At 31.5% G+C, this 20,281-nt stretch overlaps 1 long non-coding RNA gene across 1 annotated transcript; it reads right to left on the bottom strand.

Moving 5' to 3' along the window:
- Nucleotides 1–12,783: 12,783 nt before the first annotated feature.
- On the bottom strand, nucleotides 12,784–14,535 carry LOC145002106 (uncharacterized). Its single transcript, XR_013661807.1, has 3 exons — nucleotides 13,934–14,535; nucleotides 13,286–13,684; nucleotides 12,784–13,187 (listed from the first exon to the last, which is right to left on the bottom strand). It is a non-coding gene; the product is annotated as an uncharacterized LOC145002106 (long non-coding RNA).
- Nucleotides 14,536–20,281: the final 5,746 nt, after the last annotated feature.

Raw genomic sequence — 20,281 nt, 5'->3', positions numbered from 1 at the left:
ACAGGTTAATGATACATACACCTTTGTTTTTTTAATTAGTGTACTTATTTTAGCCAGGTGGTACAATAGGCTTACAGTAGCCCTATGGGTTATCAACAACCCTGTGGACTATCAACACTCTTGGAGTTATCAACAACTTAATAAATACACATAACAACAATCAGCAAATAAGAATCAACTAGTCTAGCATGCACACCACTATGAAATAGGTAATATAAGGAGAAGACTCACCTCGCAAATAACGGACTAACACAGCAACTCTCTAACAGTAAAGACTGATACTAAAAATCAGCTAATCATCAATATATAAGTAACATCTCATTCTACACCCTAAAATGCTAAAGTTGACTAAAAGTCAATTTGGTCAAAAAGTCAGTGGTCAAAGTTAGCTTCAGGTGACCTCCACATCATGCCCATCCATAGGCCACGTCGTGATAGCTACATGACAAAACCGTCATGGTCACACCAGCCTCCATGTCGTGGCAAGCAGACTGCCACGTCGTAGAAACTGGAATCCCATAACTTAATGGATTAAGCTCTGTGCCAGAATCCATCAAACCAATGATTTGATACCAACTTATAACATCCTAAAAATTCATGTAAAATTTTATTTTTAAAAAAATAAACCATACAGACGAGTTGTTCCAAAATCAATCAAATTGAATATATCATTTAAACATCAGAGTAAAAATCATGAACTCTGGGGGATGTTGTGCGGTCAGGCTGAGCCCTTCCCTTTGGAACCGAAAGTACCTTAAACCATGAACATAAAGTCATAAGCGCAAAACTTAGTAAGTTCCCAAAAATACGACACACCATAGATAAAATAGAGAGTGTTATGTGTCAAGAATAGTCTTACAGCTATTATCATGCCATGAGCCATATCATGGTCTTTCCTTGCCAAGCTGGGGACCAAAACCCAGGTCTTACAAACACGTCCCATGAGCCAACTCCTGGTCTTCCATTCAAGCATCATAAAGACAAATAACATCCTACATATAATTGTCAGGGTCCAGACCCTGGTCTTACATAAAAATTTTCGGGAACCATAACCAGGTTTTCATGCAATTGCTAGAGGTCACCGCCTGGTCTTTGACCTACAAGTACAGTGAGGAGACTCACCTCGATCGGTATATGGATAATCTCACACACAATCTATTGATGCTAACGTCTATCCCAATAAGCATACTCAAAACAAAATCCTAATTAGCAATTCAAGTAATACCCTACTTAACGGGTCCAAAGCCAATGCTAATCCTCATTTGGGCAGAAAAAAACATTTTTCCCTTCTAAGTCACCAACCCCTCACGGTTGATCAAAGGTCAAACTGGTCAAAAGTTAACAGTTAACTCCTACTTAACTTACGCCATGTGTAATCATTTGACGCCATGCGAAGTGGTACGACATGCAAACTTAGAGTACGCCCTACATAGCATGTTGCTAAGCCATTTCCATTTTTAGCTCTTAATCCATAAAGAAAAACCATATATTTCTTAGATCTGGTCATAATAGATATCTAGAGTAATATTGTTCCTAACTTTATGCCTTTGCATGGCTAAATAAATCTCAAATCCAAACTCTAGCTTCATAACACCTTCTAATTTCCAAAAACTCTTGCATGAATGAATAAAGATAGCCAAGATCCTATTTTTATGACTTCTAAATCTCAAAAATGACAAGGAATGACAACCACAAGGTCTGGAGTACCTTATACTCACAAGACCCAAGATTATAGGACCAAAGGACATGAAAATCAAGGATCTAAAGGGATCTAATATATAGACAAACAAGATTTAAGATTTATAGCTCATGGAGGATGTTGAAGAAGAGTATAGTTTATATCTACAAGCCTTAGACTCCCCAAGCACACATTTAATGACCTCCTTCTTCACAAAACACAGAAGGAAACACTCAAATGCTTCAAAATCCTCACAAGATGGCTAAGGTTTCGAGCTGGATGCTCAAAAGGGTGGAGAGTTAAAGGGGGGATACATTTTTAGTGAGCTATGCAGGGTCTAGATTATGTTACATATGGGCTAACTACGCAGAGTAAAACCCCTAAATTTGGGGTTTATAGCCCTATTTAAGGACTCCAACCCCTTGAGGTCCTTCTTATCATCAGCCTCACCATCATATTTATTTACTTTTGTCTTATCATACCAAACTAAAACCATAATCCACGCCAGAAGCCTGATCCATAATTTTTCCCTTTCTTCCCTTTGGGTCTAGCATATGAATTAAGGGCTTAGACCTCACAACCAATATTACCAAACTAAATAAGGCCCAAATTTACTTTCTCAAAGCCTAAAGCCTTTACATGATCGAATTACGACTCACGATCCTTGAGTTAAGGAACATTTGAAATAGGTGTTACAATTTCGAGCTAAGCATGCCTCCCGACTGTGTTTACTAGCTAATCCTTATTTGATAGACATTTCAATATTAATAGGATTTGTCAAGGATCTAGATATTAGTTACTAGATTCCATAGTTATTAATTTTCTTATAGTATTATAGGTTAACATGTACTTGGTGTACCTGCTCACCCGTTGAACTGCAGTTAGCTATTGAAGTAATTGTATAGGTAAGTTCCACTAACTCACTTATTATGTTGTAGTATGGTGTAAGGCGAGCATACTAGCTTAGTCATTTGTCTGTTGTTATTGTATTGCCTATTTGTTTGTTGTATATGTATAGCATGTCTAGTATGTGCATAAGTTAGAGGAATGGATTAACTGAGGATATCCAATATGGAATCAGTTAGAGGGAAGGAAATCATAACAAATGTGTGACCAGTCACCCCTTGATCATGACATTTGTGTGATCGGTCCTCCTTAATGTGTCAAGTAGGGACTAGGGTATTAGGGTCCATTACCCCTTCATTGGGAAGGAGGGACCAGGGCATTAGGGGAAAGGCGATCATGACGCAATGTGTGATCAATCTCTAATATAAGACCATTACCCCCTTATTGGAAGTCATGGCCAGGATTGTAATACTATATGATACGATTCATATGTGAACCTATATGTTATTTGAAAGTATATGATTAATATAGTCGGTGATTATTGTGTAGAGCTCACTAAGTGTTTTCGCTTACCCCTTACTTATTACATTTTCAAGATTAGTGGAGAAGAACCTTGCTTGACTACAACATCATCCATATTTCATTATTTAAAACTACATTGATGATATAAAGCCTTCTGTTATATACTCTCAATAATATTGTCTTACATAACACCAAAAGGAATGACTTTAATGAATGATGTTTCATCATCAATTTTAATTAGTACCAATACAAGAATTTCAAACTCTTGTTATAAAAGAAATAGGATGTTATAATAATATCTACAAAACAGAAAGTTCCAATAATATCAGGTTACAAGTTTAATTATTGACTAATCATCATAATTTTATTGTGCAATAGCTCTGATGGATTATAATTTGGCTATAACAACTAAAAAGCTTGAGTCATGAAGTTTCTTCATAAATAATATGGTGGTTAGAAAACCTCTTAACGCGCCTTCTTAATCAAAGTCATGAGTCAAATAAGCATTTGATTCAAGAAAGTTGACTAGAATTATGATTTAAAAATCAACAAATCTAGAGAGATCCAAGAACTTACATTTCTATTTTAGAGAAAACAAATTCATGATTTAGAAATGAGATGAAAACATCCATAAAAACCTGCTATTAATAATTGTTTTAAAGATCTATTACGTAATAAGAAAACAAGTAACTAATATCAATAAGAACATAAGAATGAATTATAAATTCATATTGAAATTTCATTCATACTAATAAAATAGCAATACAAATGATAAAAATTTATATCGATAAAAATTACAAAATGAAAATAATCAATGCTTCTTGAAATTTTCATCTCATATTGATCCAAAAACTCCATCCCAAATTTAAACTATTTATACAAAATTAACCTAATTTAAGTTATAGAATAAACAATTAATAAAAAATCATGATGTCAATGGTAACTAGTATTTTCCAGCCGCGAGTTGCGCTGGTGCCAATACATTTTGTAAATTGAATTTTTATGCTTGTATTGATAAAAATTGAAGTATAATTGCATTGTTTAGTAGATAAGGATGGGAATCGGTTCAGTTTACTATTTCTTTGGTTTCCTTAGTTTGAACTTTTTATTGGTCCAATTCAAGAACTGAACCAAATCAAATTCAAATTCTCTAGATCAAACCGAACATCGAATTCTAATTCAATTTGATTCGGTTTCAAAATCGAGGAAGCCAAATATTTCCTTAAAAAATTAGTGTTGCATTTTTCCAAACATAAATTACAATGATTTTAACATAAAAACCTAAATTTGCAAGCATAAAGATTAAAGTTCCATAAACAAAAATCCAAAGTTTCATACATAAAATGATAAAATGGTACTAGTAATGGTTAGAAACAAAAAGTTTAACTTCTAAGTTTCAATTTCCAAACAAAAATATAAAACATGAAGTTCAAAAGTTGTTCCTAGTGGCTTGCCAATGTTTGATCTCATTTTATATATCAAGAACAGTTGATTTTGTTGATGATTCCCGCAGGTCTACAATAGAAGATTTTAAAATTACTACATAACATAAGAAAATTCAATACCAACTTACCTTCTTTAACCTTATCAAGATCTTCAATGTTTTCTTTCACATTGACTTCAACTTCACTCGAAAAGATCTAATCTAGACAACATATTAACGCTTGCATAATTTTTGGAGTTAAGAGCTCCTAAATGAATCTAGAATCCTTCCTACGAGACTAAAAGTGGATTCAGATGCCACTTTTGAGACCGAAATAACTAACACATCACGAGCAACAAGCGAAAAGATAGGAAACACACCAAACCGCTTTTTCCACCAACCAAAAACTATGAAAGTATCACTCTAAAAATATTCATCATATTCTTCAATATCCTCTATCAAGTATCTTTCTAGCTCATACATAGAATTGTTTGCCAGATGGGGTTAACATAAAAGTTTAGAAAGTAGAAGGAAATGAAAATGACATTTTACAAAGTTGAAGGCCGAGGGGGTCAAAGTGACATTTGATAGAGTTTAGGGGATACGTATATAAAAATAAGTAAGTAAAATTATTTTTTTAAGTTAATGATAGAAAATTCTAATAATAAAGATAACGCATTATATGTGAACCGACTCATAAATAATAAGCGACAAAGCGTACATAAAAATAAGCACAAAACTTAAAAATAATTAAGTCAACACGTAGACAAACTCGAGTTTATAGGCATATATTAAAAAAAAATAAGTAAAAAAAATTAAATTTACGTTGAAATATTGACTACCTACCGATTGATATTGACACATATAAAGAACACGTAAAAAAGTTTTTTTTTATTAGTTTATAAATTAACGAACAATTTTTTAAAGAAAAATCAGATCATATACTAAAAAATAAGCACAAAAGTTTAACAAATAAAATGATAAAAATGATATATTACAAAGTTAAAGTAAAAGAAAAAAAATTACATCTAAGAGTAGGACTAAACAGAAAAGAAAAAAAAAAGAAAAAAAGATATAAATTGCGGAGTAAAATTAGTACCGAAAAAAGGACCGAATGTAATCTAACCACCAACATTACGGTTTGATATCGAGATAATGTTTCAATTATATATATATATATATATATATATATATATATATATATATATATATATATATATATATATATATATATATATATATATATATATATATAGGGTAAAGTGAATATACCTAACAACCTTATATAAGCTTAGGTACCTAACTCCGAATTACTACATTGGTTTGTATCATATTTACATTGTAATTGCCTAAGGTTCTTAAATTTCAACCTTATAACTTGATTACTTCCAAAATCTTTGGATTTTCAACAATATATTTCTTTTACATCACGTCTTTCTATCGAATACCACCTGATGAGCTTCATATCCTACCGCTGCAAATGAAAAGATATAAGAGAAATATAATGATGAATTTTCAAATTTTTTTGAAGTAAATCAAGTTTAGGGATGAACTTTAAGAACCTTAGATGATTGCAATGAAAATTTAATGCAAAATGACGTAGTTTGATGAGGTTAGGTACCTAAGCTTATATAAGGTTGTTAGGTATATTCACTTTACCCATATATATATATATATATATATATATATATATATATATATATATATATATATATATATATATATATATATATATATATATATATATAGAGGGTAAACTGAATATACTTAACAACCTTAGATAAGCTTAGGTACCTAACTCTATAATACTAAATCGATTTGTATCATATTTACATTGTAATTTCCTAAGGTTCTTAAACTTCAACCCCATAACTTTATTACTTCCAAAATCTCTGGACTTTCAACAATATCTTTCTTTTACATCACGTCTTTCTATCGAATACCACCTGATGAGCTTCATATCCTACCGCTACAAATGAAAGGATGTATGAGAAATATAATGATGAATTTCTAAATTTTTTTGAAATAAATCAACTTTAGGGATGAACTTTAAGAACCATGGATGATTGCAATGAAAGTTTAATGCAAAATGACGTAGTTTGATGAGGTTAGGTACCTAAGCTTATATAAGATTGATGAGGTTAGGTACCCATATATATATATATATATATATATATATATATATATATATATATATATATATATATATATATATATATATATATATATATATATATATATGAGGGTTCAATTGAGAAAAAAAAAGGTTGAGAATGAGGGAATCATTCTCAGCCAATCATTTAATTAGCATCTTAATTTAAAATACACAGGGGCAAAGTTGTAAATATGATATGATATCCTTCAATCACACATACTTTACTGTGGATAATTTGATAACAATTCAAATTCATTAATACTCGATCGTTCATCATCCAAATTTTTTTCTCCAACATTCAACGATCATCCAGATCTCTTGAATTAAATCATCGATTAACATCATCTAGTGTTAATCAATCATCCATCTTCGTCAAAAACACGTTCATCAACATCATTCAACAGTAGACCAAAAAAAATTCGTTTTTGGTTCTTTCAATCCAACCTTGAACTATGCTTGAATACGAGAATATCTTCAACATCTACGATTAATTTTACTTCCAGTGTCATTAGATCAATATCATCGATAATCAACAGCAGTTTCACTTCATATCATTAATTCAACATCGATCATCAAACAAAACTTTGAAATTAAGGATGGAAAACATCACATCATTTTTTTTTTGAAAAAATTCATATAATTTTCTATCAATCTACTATTTTGTAAGTTTTAAATAGTCAAAGTATTATGTTTTTAGCATTTTTAAGAAAGCTTACTTGTATGCACTCAAACTGTTTGATGAAATGCATAAACTAAATTATCACGTTATATTTACATATGAATATGTTTTCGCACCTTAATCAGTATATCATTATTAAAATACAAAACAAATATACATTTTATATGTTATTCATATGTGAATAACATATAAAAATTATAGATATTTGTGAATATATCTTGTAATATGCATATATTAATATCCTGTGTAATATTCATATGTGAATAAACTGTGTAATATTCACATATGAATATATCATCTAATATCCATAAATGAATATATCATCTAATACTTACAAATGAAAATATTATGTAATATTTACAAGTGAATGCATCGTTTAATATTTAAATATGAATATCACGTATCATATTCACAAGTGTATATATTATATATTATTCATATGTGAATATACTGTTTAATATTCATGAATGAATATATACCATGCAATATTTAAATGTGATTAGAATGTGTAATATTCACAAGTAAATATACCATATAATATTCACATGTGAATCTACCATATAATATTCATATGTGAATATACTATGTAATATTCATTTGTAAATATACCATGTAATATCACATGTAAATATACAATATAAACAACATATATCATATAATATTCACATATGATTATACATTCATATGTGAATATACCATGTGATAATTAGAATGTGATAAATCGCTATTATTATAAACTAAAGTATATTTTTAACATTTTTTATGTGTATTCACATGTTTTTCAGGCATCGTTATAACTCAATAAAATAATAACATTTCAATCAATGGTTGGTTCATATCTCGGTGGTTGACGATTGGTTGATGTAATTGAGAAGATATCATTGACGAAGACAATATATTTTTATATTCACGTGTAAATGTTATACAATTTAATATATTCTTCATTTTGATCATATTAAATTCAAATGCAAATGATATTCATTAACCAATACAATGTTGTTTGTCTTAGTATAATATTGATTTTACATGTAAAATAATATTGTTACATTATATTTATATATATATATATATATATATATATATATATATATATATATATATATATATATAAACTATGCACAAACCAATTCTTATAGTGTATTATTTATTTTTATATATAAATGTTGTATTCACAAAATAAATAAATCAACATGTATAGTTTATTCACATAAATAAAAATAACAGATTACAATAACAATGTTTTTACTAGTGGGATTGAAGTTAGTAACATCATCAGTAAATATGTCGTAATGATTTCTAAATTTTATTCATATATGAATAATGATGATGTCATCACTAGTAGGAATGAAAATTTAGTGACATCATCAAAGCAATTTGCAGCAATGAAGTTTAGTCTCAGAATTGGACGAAATTCGCATATTTGATGTAAAATGGTGCGATTTACAAAACTCACCGCTTCGCCGTGACGTACGGTGCTTTTCGGCCATTCGGGACTGTTTAAGGCCTCAAAATGACGTTTTTTTTTTTTTTATAATTTTCTGAAAAAAAAAAAGTTATCATTTATTCACAAATGAATATAACATTAATAAAAATATATATGCTTATATAATTATTTTATTAACCTAAAAAGATTAGTTGTATGTGAATAAATATATATTCTTATCAAATATATTTTTTATCTTTAATTTTATATATTTTATAGTCCTCGGTTTTATTGACATTTTTGATGAATTTTATACAAACAATCCTATGTGTGCATGCAACCCTAGAGTTGGATCTACATTTTCACTATTAGTTACACAACATTATGAACACATAATAAAACCCTAATGAGTCATACTATTTTTGAAATTCACCAAGAAGATTAGAATACATACCTTTTGTTGTTATATAGTAATAACAACTTAAATCCTCCTTGTAATGGCTTTAGAAAGCTTAGAGTCACAAGTGTCACTCATCTAATGGCTCACAAACACCAAGAGCAAGAGGATGAAGAATGATAAGAGAGGAGGCACCCAAAAAACATGTGGAAACCCTAAGGAAACTCTTGGCCACGTTTTTGGTGCTCTAGGGATCCTTAAATAGTGAGGCTATTAGGGTTATCTAACAAGGAAACCCTAATTTGACTGCTTAAGCCCTAAGCAACCCATGGACTCCCTCCTTAGAGGCATAGGATGATTTCTAATGGGTTTCCCCATAGAATTCGTCCACCCCTCTAATATGGAGTCCATTAGCCCAATATTCAACTATTATACAATTGACAGTTCTAGTCCCTTAAGTTTAATTAATGTCTTTTAGCCATAAAATTAATTCTTAATTAATTATTGACTAATATTAATTAACCAATATGATTTCTCCTTTAATATATTACTCTCATAATATATTAATGAATCATAATTAATCCTCTCTCTCCATAATTCATCCTATCATGTTGCTTTGATGAAGGCAACCCAAAAGGACCATGCACCATCGGGTCAAGTACATACCAAAAATAGTTATGAACTTAGACACTAATCCAACGAGTTTTATTCATTTGTCAATAATACATATATATTCACATTTAATTATTACATATATATATATATATATATATATATATATATATATATATATATGTTCATTTATGAATATTACATATGTTTACATGCGGATATATTTCTTATATGTTATTCACATATGAATTACAAAGTTGCTTAGGACCTTAAAATGGCGTATTAGATGTATTCATTTATGAATATTACCTGTATTCATTTGTGAATATTACATGTATTCACATGTGAATATATTTTTTTATATATTATTCACATATCAATTACATACTTGCTCTGTGTTTTTAAAAGATATACATTGATTCTCGTATAAAGGCATATTTACTTGTGAATTACGTGATATATTTAATTTTTGCATTTCATCGAACAGTTGGCATGCAAATAAATTAACTTAGATAACTATGGTAAAAAATTCACAATTGAAGCCAATAATTACAAAGCAAATCGAATCCTATCAAAATCATTTAATAATCAATAGGTTTATATCAAAAATTGTGAAAAAAAATGTATGAAAAACAAAGTTTTTCAAACTTGAAAAACGATTTTTAAAAAAATCTTCAAATATATGGTTATGTTGATGAACTTTTGATTGCTACCGTTGTTTGATATTGGCGAAGGTTCCTTTGATGAAGTTTCGATGATTGGTGATCACTAAATGATGTGACATCGATAAATGTGGATTATTTTAACGATTTTGCTTGATGTCAACGAAACCGGACAATATTGAATCACGAGTTACACTTAATAGTACAAATAAATGTTTTTAATGACGAATCACAACATTTTGATGAATAAACGAAGATTTTTGATGAAGAATTGATGTTTTTATGAAGTGCCGATGTCTTTTTTTTTATGAAGAACGTGTGATTTTGATAGCGAACAAGTAGTAGAATGTATGACGTTGATGAAGAACAAAGAGAAACAATCAAGATGAATGAATAACAGATGATGTTGATGAAGAACAGATAAATGATCTAGAAGAAATGGTATCTGTGATTGAAGGTTAATATATCATATTTACAAATTTGTCACCGTGTATTTTATGCTAATATGCTAATTAAATGATGGGTTTGGGTCATTTTTGGTCACTTAACTTTTGGTTTTATGCTCATTTTGTCACTTAACTCTTTTTAAGTTTTAAATGGTCTTCAAAGTTTTGATTTTGTGCTCATTTAGTCACTTAACTTTTTATTTGGTCACTTAACTTTTAGATTTGTGCTCATTTAGTCACCTAACATTTAAAATTGTGCTCATTTAGTCACTAAACTTTTGAGAAAATTTAAAAGCTTAGTACCTAAATGAGCATAATTTTAAAAGTTAGGTGACTAAATCTAACAAACCAAAAGTTAAGTGACTAAATAAGCAGAAAGCCAAAAGTTTAATGACCTTTTAAAACTTAAAAAGAGTTAAGTGACCAAATGAGGACAAAACCAAAAGTTAAGTGACAAAAATGACCTAAACCCTTGAATGATTGGCTGAGAATGATTCCTCAATTCTTAACCTTTTTTATTTTCTTAGTTGAACTTACCTTTCTCTCTCTCTCTCTCTCTCTCTCTCTCTTTCTATCTCTCTCTCTATCTCCATATATATATATATATATATATATATATATATATATATATATATATATATATATATATATTTCTCCGCTTGCATTTAACTTTTTTATAATTTTTTATTTTCTTTTTAATAATTATAAATTGATTAATAATATTAAATAAATACAAAATCTAAACTTTAATAGTAAGTTAACTAAACTTTAATACTTAAATAACATCACTTGTAAAATTATATTTCAATTGTTAACATTAAATATTAAATAATTAACTTTAATTGTAAATATTAAATAATTAACTTATTATATTATAATTAACTTATTATTTAGTTTGGCAATATTTTTATATGTAAACCATGTCATTATTCACACAACTTTGAAAAGTTTGTATAAAATATTTTCAATTGTTAATTTAAATATTACTTGAAATAGTTTTGTTTAAATCAAAATTCAATTAAACTTAAAAAAAAATCCAAAGATTATTATTTTATCAATAGTCAAAAATTTTAAATTGTATAAATGCAAAACTAATCTCAAATTAAATAAAAAAAATTCAATTTTTTTATATATCATTAAAAGTTTTTAAATAAATAATTTAAAATCAACTTATAACAAGAATACTTAAAAATAAAATTATATAAATACTTATATTGTAATGTTTAAAAACAAAAACAATATTTTATTGTTTAAGTAATTAAAATGATCAAAATTAAAATGTTAAGAGAATATTGTTTTTTAAATTAAACTAGGGAAGATGTCCATGCTTTGCATAGGTCAGAAGGGGTTTTGTTGTTTGTTTCATTCTAAAATGTCATCCTAAACTTTCACTAAAGTAACAAAATAGCAAGTTAAGTTTGATGGATTTTAAGAAGTTCCCGCTACATTGGGAAAACCACATATCTTATACAAAATATGTCAGTTTTCTTGATCCACTTCAACAACTTTTATTAACTCCTTTTATCCGTTTATCCTCTTGAAAGCTCAACCATAAATTCCTACATGATACAGAAAATTTAAAAAGTTGTTTGCTAAAATAAAAAAGTAAATCTCAATGAAATCTAGAAAGAGTTATAATCATAAACTAGTTCTAGTTATAACTATGAACTTTATCACTTCTAAGGTACATACAAATTTTATTGAACATGTAAAAATGAAAACTCAACATTAAGTAATTAATAAAATCAGATATCATAGTTAATTAAAGTTAACAAAGAAAATTTGGTACCTTCTTTAATTTGTGTGTAAACTTTAAACCGGATAAAACTGTTTGTAACCATATAAACAAAGTAAGTTTAACAAATTAAGTAGTTAATGAAAAGATTAACACATGCTTCAAATAGCAACATACTTTCATTTATTTGTAAAAAATGGGCCAGAATCGATTTGACATTTGGAGTTTGGGGTACTAAAACGACATCTTCCACGGACATCTATCTACAACCTCCACATGGATACCTAAAAAGATTGTAAATCCAACCCAAATTTCACACACAAATTAAGTGAACAATTGCGAACCTGAAAACAATTTTAAGTTGTTTGAAACGTGAAATTGATTTTGCTTAAAAGCAACCAACTCATGGAAGACATTTGCATTTTTGAGGTGCTGAAACACCATCTTCTATGGAAGTCTTAACCTTACCTTCCTACAGAAGCATATAATAATGATCTTGGGGTAGCTTCCACTTTCTTATTGTGCTTAAATTTCATAACATAATCCGTAAATAGTTATAAACTAAAGCACGGTTATGTAATAGTAGGAGGAGTCCAATGATGACGCGACCTAAGCCAATCAGAAACTAAATTAAATACTTAAATAAATAACATTTTATAAAGTAAGCACTAAATAATAGGGCAAAAAAAAAGAAACAAAGGACTTACAGGTTCAAGTTAGATTGCTTGCATGTTTTCTGGACACTTGTAACCTTATCATAAGCTCTTTGGCTATGCTTATCTCTACCCCGACTGTGCCAACAAAGGTTGAATGATGGAGGGATTTGGATCAAATGGAGGGTAAAAATAAAAATTTGTATACAAAAACCTTTAAACATATCTATTCATAGAATCTACGAATGATACCCAACAAAAATTATGATTCTGTTTGCTCTAAAAGTTTGAATTAAAAATATATATAACAATAAGGCCATGAAAGCTGCACCTATATCATATATCTTGAATTCTAAAACCCTTGACCTGAAACTCTTCCTTGTCCTCAATATCAAGCAACCTATCATGAAGATCAGTAACTTCTCTAGCATTTCTTGCCCTACTTCTTATACCCTGCACATCATAATGTACATCACAGATAAATTAATGGAACATATGAAACAAATTGAATGTAATCTAATGAAATTGCTGGTGTTCTTGACGTAAATTTAAAGTAATCAAACATAGAAAACAAAATGTTTGTTATCCAATCAAAAAACAAATGTTTGGAAGCGATATGAGGTTATCATTCCAGTTCGCATGTACTGTATCGAGGTAAGAAAAACGTGACTTGTATCGGAAGATTGAAAGATTACACATTACCTCGATTCGCATCTCGATTTCGAACGCAGATTACGTCGACTAGTTAATAGCCAACGAAATCTCCAATTTTCCGGAAATTAATTGTGTATATCTCTTAGAGAACCCAATGCTAGGAAAATGGTGGAAGGTTGGAAAGCGGCGACCAAAAGGGGCAGGAAGGTTGCTGAGTGGTTCAATGGATGCCAATCGATGCCGACTGAGGAAGCATCTGCAGATTCGTCGAGACCGAAGGAATGAAGGGAAGAAGTAGAGAAGTTTCTTCCTGCTCCAATGGTGATGTGCGAAGGGGAAAATAGTGAGTCGTTCTGGGGCGACGGGAGCAGCATTCGGTGGCATCGACGGCTCTTAATCGATCGCGATGAGGGGTCGCTGTCTCGAGGCCACCGAAGGTTGCATGTATGGACAAGGCTGCTTTAGTAGTCTCGTGTTCTTTTTTTTTCTTCTTCTTTTTTTAGATGGCAATCGATTGAAGTGTTTGGGTTTGAGCTGTGAAATCAATGGGAAAGGAGATTAAGAAACAAAGGGTTGCTGAAAGAGCATGGGAGTTTTTTGCTTTGAAAACCTTATTGGTGAACGGTAGTGTGTAGAAGTATGAGAACATATTAACTAACCATGCACCATCAGACACAAAAGAAGGGAAATTAGCATCATTTGACAAAGCAATAGAGGCGGTGGGAATCTGATTCAAACCCGGCGAGAGAAATACAAAGAATGTTGAGAAGAGAAAAGGTGGATTGATGCTTTTTTGGGGTAAAGAAGATTAAAGTTGTGGATTTGAGGCAGTGGAATAAAAATCATCTTGAGATAATCAATAGGCGGTGGCTTGTGTGAGGAGATAACACGTAGTTTGCCACCAAGTAAAGAAAAAAAAAATAAAAATACAAAACGCAGCAAAGAGGGAAAAAAACCAGCCAATCACAATCAAGCACTGTTGCCTAAGGAATTTAGAATTATTATATTATATAATAATCTTAACAACTATAAATCACAATAAAACATATATTATATTTAATTTTATCCATATATAACTTCCGAGTATAAGTTGTAAACCATTGAGATTATATAGTTTTAATAAATATAAACGTTTGAGATTATATAGTTTTAATAAATGTCTATCTTATGATATAATTCAACTTAATCAATGTTTTATATTAAAATAGCATAACAATTATCATTTAAAAATTAATAACAATGACATTTTATATTAAAAAAACATCTATTTATTAATATTTCAACTATATAGTTTCATATTCTAGGAAATAGATATGTATTAGTAAAATAAAAGAAAACCAACAAAAATGGAGAAATTCGATTCCCCATTCTTGTGTCGTCCATCGTCATCCTCACTTATCAGCATAGGTCTCATTTTGTGTGATGCCCCTCGTTTCTTGACGTGCTTCGTTTTTTTCCCCAGCAGTCCAGCACCATCATAAGATTTAATGGGCTCTAATTTATTTATTTGGGCTGTAATCATATTTATTTATGAGTTCTTAAAACGATATAGTGGGCTACCATAACGAGATGTTGGACAGCCGTTTGGGTTGTTATTCAAGAGGCTAAAAACATGACTAAAAACGTCGTCTAAATGTACTCCCTTTTGGTCAGGTCAAAAATCAACGGGTTGGAAAAACATCGGTAAAATTTAAGCTCAATCACAAAGCATTCTCCACAATGCTGTCATAAATCCGAAAATTCTTTTATATCACTTCGTTTTTCAATCTTGCTACAAAATTTTATTCATCGTCATAAGCCTTTCTATGTGGCTCTAACCATGCCAAAAAATATCATATCATGCGTACAAACATAAACAAAATTATGTTAAATAAATAAAAGATAGAGTAAATTACTGAAATCATCCCTATGGTTTGGTCAAAATTACACGTTTGGTCCCTAATTTTTTTTTTTTGCACTCGGATCGTCCCTATAGGTGGATTTTGTTGCGTTTTTCGTCCCTATGATTTGGTAAAAGTTGCATGTTTGGTCCATAACTTTATGTATGTAAGAGACGAAAAATGCAACAAAATCAAATCACAGCGACGAAAAACGCAACAAAATTAAACAACAGGGACGATCCGAGTGCAAAAAAAAGGTTCGAGGGCGGATGACTTCATGTAGTATCGTAACAATTGAATACATAGTAAAGATAGTAAAACAACCATCATATATATAATTTTAGAGTTACATTGTTGAGTGATACTTGTTCAAATTAAATTACAATATGATGACAAAAATGAGTTTTAAACTAACCCTGTAGCGTCCCTTCTCCAAAAGATGGGGTTTACCTGTATTACTGAATCCCTGAGAAATACAAGTAGTTTTGAAAAAGAGTGTCAACAATTAAATTGGTGAGTTCATAAGCGTTTTGTATAAAATTTGTAAGTTTGTTATAAAATCAATGAGTTTATTTTTGAAAAATCCAATATTTTTCCATGAGTGTGTGATAGTTTAGAAGTGGCAAAACTGTAATGCATTAGTAGTTGTCATGCCTAGAATAATAGATTTATGTATGTATAAAATCACTAAGACATTTGATAACCCCATAAATCGTCATGTTTTTAATACTCCATGCGAGTTTTATACCCATGCTATTGACTTAGGCTGCTTGTACCAACATTCTTCAGGCGTTGGAATGTTATGACGTTTGTCACCCCAAACCTGCCGTTTAACTGTAGCTAACAGTCTAGGTGCGGGATTGTCAATCCCGTATAGATCTATACACAAGTATCACACTCTCCCTACAAGAGATTATGGTATATAATACAGGACTTTAATGGCATACTTGAAAGTACGTAAAGTGGAATGTCTCACAAAATTTAGTATCAAATAAATTTATGTATGAAAAGTCCATTTGTTCTTGTATATGAAACTATTTTCTTGATTTAGTACCTATAGTATGTAACATCTCATGATTTCCCCGTAAACTATACCTATTATAGTTTTTCCAAAGTCTATTTCGTTTGTATGGTAAACCCTAGTGTAGTGTCGACTTTGTACGTAAAGTATAACATTATTGAACATTTATACTCAAAATATAAATAAAGCGTTTGATATTTATATAACGACATGTTTCATTCCAAAAACACAAAGTGTTATCATGATATGTTGTATGAGAATGTTTTCGTATGGTAGTTATAAATCACATATGATTGATTATAAAAAAAGTATAGCAAAAAAATTATGTTATTCACACGAGGATAATCGTGTGTTTACTTGTATTCCCCCCCCCCCCCCTCCCTAAAAGTGTATAAAAGCATTTGAAAACGTAGTTGTAGGGGTATGCACTCACCTGATAGAGTGAAGATGGTGAGATGAAAACCGAGCATAACTTCGACAGGAGATAACGGGTTTCTTGGGATTCTCAGAAGCGTAAAACTTCCTTCGGGACTTGGGTATGAAAACCGGGACTTCGGGATATTTCTTGCACGCAAAACAGAGTAAAAACACAAGAGAAAGAGAGGAAATGAGCAATTTTGCCCGGAACCCTCGCATCTCTTTTATAGGGGCTGGAAACCCTCGGTACGCGGGGCGTACGGGGTTACGCGTGGCGTATCGGACGTCATGCATGACTGCATCCTCGTCTTCCGGACTTCCGATGGGACGGGTCATAGAGGCGTAGAGGGGCAACGTGGACGATCCGAAGCCTAGCACCCGAGTACGTTGGGCGTACAAGGGTACGCTGGGTGTAACTCGTGTCGGTTTGTGCACCTCGAACTTGTAAAATCCGTAACTTTCGTATACGAGCTCCATTTTTGACGTTCTTTATATGCACGCGTAGGTGAGAATGTACTCTACAACTTTAATTTCGACTCCTCATCTAATTTTGACATTATTTTAATTATATTGTTTTTAACAGGCCGGGACACGAAAGGTCCGTTAAAATTTCGTAACTTCTTTATCCGATGTCTATTTTCGACAGAATTTTTACCGTTGTACTACCATTGTTGAGGTCTTCGATTCTCATTTAGATTATTTCGGTCAAAAATCCCTCCATCTCTATTTCGAGTTTTTAGCTGTCTACTGGTACATCCGAAACTTCGAAAAATCATAACTTCCCAATACGAAGTCAGATTTGGGCGTTCTTTTTATGTATGTTCACGGTTTTAATGATATCTACGATTTTCATTTAGATACATAAGGTTTAATAGTATTTTATTAAAACTTCGCATTTTACATTTAATCGTATTGACGGTTTTGTGGTGAAATCTTAGGTTGGTCGTAACTTCTTCGTTATAACTCGGATTTTGGTGTTCTTTATATTTCTGAAAACCTTGACATGATAACTATCATTTATGAAATCCAGTAGATGACTTTTGAACATTTTATTTTCGACAATAATTTCATTATATTAAAAGGGGTTACAATTCTTGACTTTTTAGGTCATTACATTGATTCGAAATATCGGGTTGTCACATCATCCCCCCGTTAGAGGGAATTTCATCCCGAAATTTAATCTAAGATAAATATTTGTGGATTAGGGAAAAAGATGCAGATACTTTTGTTTTATTTGATCTTCGCGCTCCAAAGTGTATTCAGGTCCTCGCTTTGCATTCCAGTGGATCTTCACAACGGGTATGCGAATTTGCTCTGTTCTTTTTAATTTCCCTATCCATGACCTCAACTGGTTCCTCTATAAAGTGGAGACTCTTGTTGATTTCAATTTCGTCTAGAGGGACGACGAGGGTCTCATCGTACAAACATTTCTTCAAGTTTGACACGTGAAAGGTAGGATGTACGTTATTGAGTTCCTACGATAGTCGAAGTTTGTATGCTACCTGACCGATCTTTTCAAGGATCTCGAATGGTCCGATATACCTTGGGTTTAGTTTCCCCTGTTTTCCGAAACGTATTAACCATTTCCAGGGCGAGACCTTTAATATCACTCGGTCCCCGACCTGAAATTCCAAGGGCTTCCGTCTTTTGGCCGCATAACTCTTTTGTTTGTCTCTTGAAGCCTTTAGTCGTTCCCGAATCTGAACGACCTTCTCAGTTGTTTCTCTTATGATTTCCGGGCTTGTGAGAGCGATGTCGAGTACTTGTCCATTGGCTAGTTGTGTGTCAACCACTTCAGGCCAGCGCAGTGGTGATCTGCACTTGCGGCCATATAGGGCTTCGAATGGAGCAACTTTAATGCTGGAGTGATAGGTATTGTTGTATGAGAATTCGACTAGTGCTAAATGGGTATCCCATGCTTTACCAAAATCGATTACACAAGCTCTTAGCATATCTTCCAAGGTTTTTATGGTCCTCTCACTTTGACCGTCGGTTTGTGGATGGTAAGCGGTACTCATGCCTAACCTTGTTCCTAGAGACTTTTGCAGCGACTGCAAGAATAGCAAGGTGAACCTACTATCTCTGTCGGAGATGATGGATATTCGTGTTGGATAAGGTGTCTAAGTCCATAACTATTTCTGGTATGTACTTGACCCGACCCGGCATGGTCCATTTGGGTTGCATGGCACCATGCAATTGGAGAAACTAAATGAGAGAAATAACGCTTGGAGATTATTAATATATTATAAGTTCTAATATATTAATAATATTATTTGATTAGTTTGATCAAGAATTAATTTAGAATTAATTAAGTGATCAAAAGATAACTAATTAAATATATGGGTTGATTAAGTAAATCATCCATATCTTGTATAGTGGGCTAAAAGGCTCCATGGATCATCAAGTTGGGTTCCACCCATAGGATGCTCCATGGATGCTCCATGGGAGTTACAAACCCATGGGTCATGGAAATGAAGAGTCATGACACATTAGGGTTTAACCCTAGATGTGTCAACACTATATAAGGAATATGATCTCCTCCCAAATCGGTTACACTAAGTAATAAGGGGGCTTGGCCGATTTTGAAGAGTGTGTATTCTCTCATAAGTTCTTCCAAGAGCATTTGGTGTTGTGTGAAGCATTTGAGGCATCACCACTTGAGGTGCTAGGCTCACAAGGTTTCAAGGAACACAAGCAACAACAAGGTAAGTTATTCTATCTATACTTTATGTTAAAATTGTTCCCCATGTATGCTAGATAGGATATAACCTTGGAATTCAACTTTGCATGACAAATTAGACAAACATAGATCCAAGGTTATTAGGGTTGCATGTACACTTAGGAAGTGTTAGAATGCTCAAAACCCATCAATTCGTACACCGTGTAGTCGTACAATCTCTTGGATGTATGTTTGAGCTAGCTTCTCCATCTTGTCGGTTTCCTTTATGGGTAGGAAGTGTGCAGATTTTGTTAATTTATCGATGATTACGCAGATCGTGTCTAGTCCACCTGCTGTTGTGGGTAATTTGGTTATGAAATCCATGGTTATTCGCTCCGACTTCCACTCGGGTATTTCGG

The sequence above is a fragment of the Lactuca saligna genome, chromosome 6 (genome assembly GCF_052625555.1).
Source record: "Lactuca saligna cultivar CGN05327 chromosome 6, ASM5262555v1, whole genome shotgun sequence".
NCBI lineage: Eukaryota > Viridiplantae > Streptophyta > Magnoliopsida > Asterales > Asteraceae > Lactuca > Lactuca saligna.
This window is presented reverse-complemented; position numbering and strand designations above follow the sequence as displayed.